Source organism: Schistocerca gregaria, unplaced genomic scaffold, assembly GCF_023897955.1.
Source record: "Schistocerca gregaria isolate iqSchGreg1 unplaced genomic scaffold, iqSchGreg1.2 ptg000066l, whole genome shotgun sequence".
Classification (NCBI taxonomy): domain Eukaryota; kingdom Metazoa; phylum Arthropoda; class Insecta; order Orthoptera; family Acrididae; genus Schistocerca; species Schistocerca gregaria.
The window spans coordinates 5,497,215-5,504,817 of NW_026061707.1; the positions used below are offsets into that span (position 1 = coordinate 5,497,215).

At 46.0% G+C, this 7,603-nt stretch overlaps 1 non-coding gene across 1 annotated transcript; it reads right to left on the reverse strand.

Moving 5' to 3' along the window:
- Window positions 1-3,702: 3,702 nt before the first annotated feature.
- Trnai-aau (transfer RNA isoleucine (anticodon AAU)) lies at window positions 3,703-3,774 on the reverse strand. The gene has a single exon. It is a non-coding gene; the product is annotated as a tRNA-Ile (tRNA).
- Window positions 3,775-7,603: the final 3,829 nt, after the last annotated feature.

Sequence of the window (7,603 nt, forward strand, 5' to 3'; positions counted from 1 at the left end):
GCATCTCCAAGCAAAAAATGGTCAACAGCAACATTCAGACGGTTTCGTACTGCTCAATTGCTACATTAAAACGGTATGTTTCTTTTTCAGAACTGGAAAAACACAAGCGTGACAGCATTCGAACCTGTAATCTTCAGATACGAAGTCCGACGCCTTATCCATTAGACCACACGGTCACTGACGATCAACATTTACATGTATACGACTCATCTCGAAACGCTCACACCCCTGAGGATTTGTGTTTTCGTTCTACACAGCCGCTGCCCCTTGCTCTTTCCCACCCATTCGTTACATTCAACCTCTGACGAGACCGACCAAATATAGACTGAGAAACAAGACCACACAATTTGTGCATTCGGAATCGAAGGCAGGCCGTCCCTCGCCGCATTTGCTACGATGGCCATTTGCTACTTCTGCAGAAGCGGGGGCGGCGACGACGACGACGACGACGACGACGATCGCGAGAGACTCTGAGATATGTGAGAAATACATCTATAAAATGTAATTCAGACTGCCTCGTCCCACCTTATGCTGTACCGCTTTGGCAAATGCTTTATCTGCGCCATTCGCCTTAATCACATCTGAGAGTAAATCTTAAAAAAACGCCCGTCGCTAATTGTTCGTCATCACAGGTACTGTTTGCTATACGGCCACGACGCGCAACTGATTTCCAAAATTCATCTTTCTCCTGTGAGGATGGAACTTACAACCCCTGGTTTATTAGACCAGTGCTCTACCACTGAGCTAAAGAGGCGCGGCCTAGCGGTACTCTTGGGTACTTCGTCCTTACGGTCGTCTGCACCATCAGACTTTAGCTGACAACACTTCATATTACCGGCTAATATTTGCAGCTATGGCGACAAATTACTGCTTGGCTACACATCTGACACGTAACCGATGTGCTCTCCAAACCACAACACTTGCTTTTCAGAACATGTCTTTCACACATGTCTACAAAATCACCTTCACCTTCAAATACAGTTTCCTTGCGACTGACAGAGACGTAGGCAAAGTTTAAAGTTGCTATTTCCATTAAATCTCGTTAAACAGAAAAACGGTAATTTACACCTGCAGCGGAACAAAATTCCGTTCCGCCCAGCGTCTGGCTCGAACCCACAACCCTGGGATTAAGAGTCTGACGCTCTACCGACTGAGATAGCCGGCTACCTCGGTGAATACTTGCCGGGTAGCACGTCACACAGTACTCGTTTGGGTTGGGTGGTCCCATACAGAATCTCTCCATGCTGCCTAATGTTTTCCTAACGTCACACTCGTCACGTACTTCACTTTTATGTCATAATCATTTCTGAGAGGCAAAGAAATTGCATGACAACAAGCAGAGCTAGTGGCGTCAAAATTAACACACATACTTTATGTGACTCAAAAGCCGAACGAGTTACTTTCCGACGTTGTTTTAGATGTGCAAGTGTCAGTCAAAACTCGCGGTGTCGGCACTCTGCCGACCATTTCGTTAGTTAACACCGGTCTTGCTGTGTGTGTTTCAAGCTCAAGAGCATCTCCAAGCAAAAAATGGTCAACAGCAACATTCAGACGGTTTCGTACTGCTCAATTGCTACATTAAAACGGTATGTTTCTTTTTCAGAACTGGAAAAACACACGCGTGACAGCATTCGAACCTGTAATCTTCAGATCCGAAGTCCGACGCCTTATCCATTAGACCACACGGTCACTGACGATCAACATTTACATGTATACGACTCATCTCGAAACGCTCACACCCCTGAGGATTTGTGTTTTCGTTCTACACAGCCGCTGCCCCTTGCTCTTTCCCACCCATTCGTTACATTCAACCTCTGACGAGACCGACCAAATATAGACTGAGAAACAAGACCACACAATTTGTGCATTCGGAATCGAAGGCAGGCCGTCCCTCGCCGCATTTGCTACGATGGCCATTTGCTACTTCTGCAGAAGCGGCGGCGACGACGACGACGACGACGACGAAGATCGCGAGAGACTCTGAGATATGTGAGAAATACATCTATAAAATGTAATTCAGACTGCCTCGTCCCACCTTATGCTGTACCGCTTTGGCAAATGCTTTATCTGCGCCATTCGCCTTAATCACATCTGAGAGTAAATCTTAAAAAAACGCCTGTCGCTAATTGTTCGTCATCACAGGTACTGTTTGCTATACGGCCACGACGCGCAACTGATTTCCAAAATTCATCTTTCTCCTGTGAGGATGGAACTTACAACCCCTGGTTTATTAGACCAGTGCTCTACCACTGAGCTAAAGAGGCGCGGCCTAGCGGTACTCTTGGGTACTTCGTCCTTACGGTCGTCTGCACCATCAGACTTTAGCTGACAACACTTCATATTACCGGCTAATATTTGCAGCTATGGCGACAAATTACTGCTTGGCTACACATCTGACACGTAACCGATGTGCTCTCCAAACCACAACACTTGCTTTTCAGAACATGTCTTTCACACATGTCTACAAAATCACCTTCACCTTCAAATACAGTTTCCTTGCGACTGACAGAGACGTAGGCAAAGTTTAAAGTTGCTATTTCCATTAAATCTCGTTAATCAGAAAAACGGTAATTTACACCTGCAGCGGAACAAAATTCCGTTCCGCCCAGCGCCTGGCTCGAACCCACGACCTTGGGATTAAGAGTCTGACGCTCTACCGACTGAGATAGCCGGCTACCTCGGTGAATACTTGCCGGGTAGCACGTCACACAGTACTCGTTTGGGTTGGGTGGTCCCATACAGAATCTCTCCATGCTGCCTAATGTTTTCCTAACGTCACACTCGTCACGTACTTCACTTTTATGTCATAATCATTTCTGAGAGGCAAAGAAATTGCATGACAACAAGCAGAGCTAGTGGCGTCAAAATTAACACACATACTTTATGTGACTCAAAAGCCGAACGAGTTACTTTCCGACGTTGTTTTAGATGTGCAAGTGTCAGTCAAAACTCGCGGTGTCGGCACTCTGCCGACCATTTCGTTAGTTAACACCGGTCTTGCTGTGTGTGTTTCAAGCTCAAGAGCATCTCCAAGCAAAAAATGGTCAACAGCAACATTCAGACGGTTTCGTACTGCTCAATTGCTACATTAAAACGGTATGTTTCTTTTTCAGAACTGGAAAAACACAAGCGTGACAGCATTCGAACCTGTAATCTTCAGATACTAAGTCCGACGCCTTATCCATTAGACCACACGGTCACTGACGATCAACATTTACATGTATACGACTCATCTCGAAACGCTCACACCCCTGAGGATTTGTGTTTTCGTTCTACACAGCCGCTGCCCCTTGCTCTTTCCCACCCATTCGTTACATTCAACCTCTGACGAGACCGACCAAATATAGACTGAGAAACAAGACCACACAATTTGTGCATTCGGAATCGAAGGCAGGCCGTCCCTCGCCGCATTTGCTACGATGGCCATTTGCTACTTCTGCAGAAGCGGCGGCGACGACGACGACGACGACGACGAAGATCGCGAGAGACTCTGAGATATGTGAGAAATACATCTATAAAATGTAATTCAGACTGCCTCGTCCCACCTTATGCTGTACCGCTTTGGCAAATGCTTTATCTGCGCCATTCGCCTTAATCACATCTGAGAGTAAATCTTAAAAAAACGCCTGTCGCTAATTGTTCGTCATCACAGGTACTGTTTGCTATACGGCCACGACGCGCAACTGATTTCCAAAATTCATCTATCTCCTGTGAGGATGGAACTTACAACCCCTGGTTTATTAGACCAGTGCTCTACCACTGAGCTAAAGAGGCGCGGCTTAGCGGTACTCTTGGGTACTTCGTCCTTACGGTCGTCTGCACCATCAGACTTTAGCTGACAACACTTCATATTACCGGCTAATATTTGCAGCTATGGCGACAAATTACTGCTTGGCTACACATCTGACACGTAACCGATGTGCTCTCCAAACCACAACACTTGCTTTTCAGAACATGTCTTTCACACATGTCTACAAAATCACCTTCACCTTCAAATACAGTTTCCTTGCGACTGACAGAGACGTAGGCAAAGTTTAAAGTTGCTATTTCCATTAAATCTCGTTAATCAGAAAAACGGTAATTTACACCTGCAGCGGAACAAAATTCCGTTCCGCCCAGCGTCTGGCTCGAACCCACGACCCTGGGATTAAGAGTCTGACGCTCTACCGACTGAGATAGCCGGCTACCTCGGTGAATACTTGCCGGGTAGCACGTCACACAGTACTCGTTTGGGTTGGGTGGTCCCATACAGAATCTCTCCATGCTGCCTAATGTTTTCCTAACGTCACACTCGTCACGTACTTCACTTTTATGTCATAATCATTTCTGAGAGGCAAAGAAATTGCATGACAACAAGCAGAGCTAGTGGCGTCAAAATTAACACACATACTTTATGTGACTCAAAAGCCGAACGAGTTACTTTCCGACGTTGTTTTAGATGTGCAAGTGTCAGTCAAAACTCGCGGTGTCGGCACTCTGCCGACCATTTCGTTAGTTAACACCGGTCTTGCTGTGTGTGTTTCAAGCTCAAGAGCATCTCCAAGCAAAAAATGGTCAACAGCAACATTCAGACGGTTTCGTACTGCTCAATTGCTACATTAAAACGGTATGTTTCTTTTTCAGAACTGGAAAAACACAAGCGTGACAGCATTCGAACCTGTAATCTTCAGATACGAAGTCCGACGCCTTATCCATTAGACCACACGGTCACTGACGATCAACATTTACATGTATACGACTCATCTCGAAACGCTCACACCCCTGAGGATTTGTGTTTTCGTTCTACACAGCCGCTGCCCCTTGCTCTTTCCCACCCATTCGTTACATTCAACCTCTGACGAGACCGACCAAATATAGACTGAGAAACAAGACCACACAATTTGTGCATTCGGAATCGAAGGCAGGCCGTCCCTCGCCGCATTTGCTACGATGGCCATTTGCTACTTCTGCAGAAGCGGCGGCGACGACGACGACGACGACGAAGATCGCGAGAGACTCTGAGATATGTGAGAAATACATCTATAAAATGTAATTCAGACTGCCTCGTCCCACCTTATGCTGTACCGCTTTGGCAAATGCTTTATCTGCGCCATTCGCCTTAATCACATCTGAGAGTAAATCTTAAAAAAACGCCTGTCGCTAATTGTTCGTCATCACAGGTACTGTTTGCTATACGGCCACGACGCGCAACTGATTTCCAAAATTCATCTTTCTCCTGTGAGGATGGAACTTACAACCCGTGGTTTATTAGACCAGTGCTCTACCACTGAGCTAAAGAGGCGCGGCTTAGCGGTACTCTTGGGTACTTCGTCCTTACGGTCGTCTGCACCATCAGACTTTAGCTGACAACACTTCATATTACCGGCTAATATTTGCAGCTATGGCGACAAATTACTGCTTGGCTACACATCTGACACGTAACCGATGTGCTCTCCAAACCACAACACTTGCTTTTCAGAACATGTCTTTCACACATGTCTACAAAATCACCTTCACCTTCAAATACAGTTTCCTTGCGACTGACAGAGACGTAGGCAAAGTTTAAAGTTGCTATTTCCATTAAATCTCGTTAATCAGAAAAACGGTAATTTACACCTGCAGCGGAACAAAATTCCGTTCCGCCCAGCGTCTGGCTCGAACCCACGACCCTGGGATTAAGAGTCTGACGCTCTACCGACTGAGATAGCCGGCTACCTCGGTGAATACTTGCCGGTTAGCACGTCACACAGTACTCGTTTGGGTTGGGTGGTCCCATACACAATCTCTCCATGCTGCCTAATGTTTTCCTAACGTCACACTCGTCACGTACTTCACTTTTATGTCATAATCATTTCTGAGAGGCAAAGAAATTGCATGACAACAAGCAGAGCTAGTGGCGTCAAAATTAACACACATACTTTATGTGACTCAAAAGCCGAACGAGTTACTTTCCGACGTTGTTTTAGATGCGCAAGTGTCAGTCAAAACTCGTGGTGTCGGCACTCTGCCGACCATTTCGTTAGTTAACACCGGTCTTGCTGTGTGTGTTTCAAGCTCAAGAGCATCTCCAAGCAAAAAATGGTCAACAGCAACATTCAGACGGTTTCGTACTGCTCAATTGCTACATTAAAACGGTATGTTTCTTTTTCAGAACTGAAAAAACACAAGCGTGACAGCATTCGAACCTGTAATCTTCAGATACGAAGTCCGACGCCTTATCCATTAGACCACACGGTCACTGACGATCAACATTTACATGTATACGACTCATCTCAAAACGCTCACACCCCTGAGGATTTGTGTTTTCGTTCTACACAGCCGCTGCCCCTTGCTCTTTCCCACCCATTCGTTACATTCAACCTCTGACGAGACCGACCAAATATAGACTGAGAAACAAGACCACACAATTTTTGCATTCGGAATCGAAGGCAGGCCGTCCCTCGCCGCATTTGCTACGATGGCCATTTGCTACTTCTGCAGAAGCGGCAGCGGCGACGACGACGAATATCGCGAGAGGCTCTGAGATATGTGAGAAATACATCTATAAAATGTAATTCAGACTGCCTCGTCCCACCTTATGCTGTATCGCTTTGGCAAATGCTTTATCTGCGCCATTCGCCTTAATCACATCTGAGAGTAAATCTTAAAAAAACGCCTGTCGCTAATTGTTCGTCATCACAGGTACTGTTTGCTATACGGCCACGACGCGCAACTGATTTCCAAAATTCATCTTTCTCCTGTGAGGATGGTACTTACAACCCCTGGTTTATTAGACCAGTGCTCTACCACTGAGCTAAAGAGGCGCGGCCTAGCGGTACTCTTGGGTACTTCGTCCTTACGGTCGTCTGCACCATCAGACTTTAGCTGACAACACTTCATATTACCGGCTAATATTTGCAGCTATGGCGACAAATTACTGCTTGGCTACACATCTGACACGTAACCGATGTGCTCTCCAAACCACAACACTTGCTTTTCAGAACATGTCTTTCACACATGTCTACAAAATCACCTTCACCTTCAAATACAGTTTCCTTGCGACTGACAGAGACGTAGGCAAAGTTTAAAGTTGCTATTTCCATTAAATCTCGTTAATGAGAAAAACGGTAATTTACACCTGCAGCGGAACAAAATTCCGTTCCGCCCAGCGTCTGGCTCGAACCCACGACCCTGGGATTAAGAGTCTGACGCTCTACCGACTGAGATAGCCGGCTACCTCGGTGAATACTTGCCGAGTAGCACGTCACACAGTACTCGTTTGGGTTGGGTGGTCCCATACAGAATCTCTCCATGCTGCCTAATGTTTTCCTAACGTCACACTCGTCACGTACTTCACTTTTATGTCATAATCATTTCTGAGAGGCAAAGAAATTGCATGACAACAAGCAGAGCTAGTGGCGTCAAAATTAACACACATACTTTATGTGACTCAAAAGCCGAACGAGTTACTTTCCGACGTTGTTTTAGATGTGCAAGTGTCAGTCAAAACTCGCGGTGTCGGCACTCTGCCGACCATTTCGTTAGTTAACACCGGTCTTGCTGTGTGTGTTTCAAGCTCAAGAGCATCTCCAAGCAAAAAATGGTCAACAGCAACATTCAGACGGTTTCGTACTGCTCAATTGCT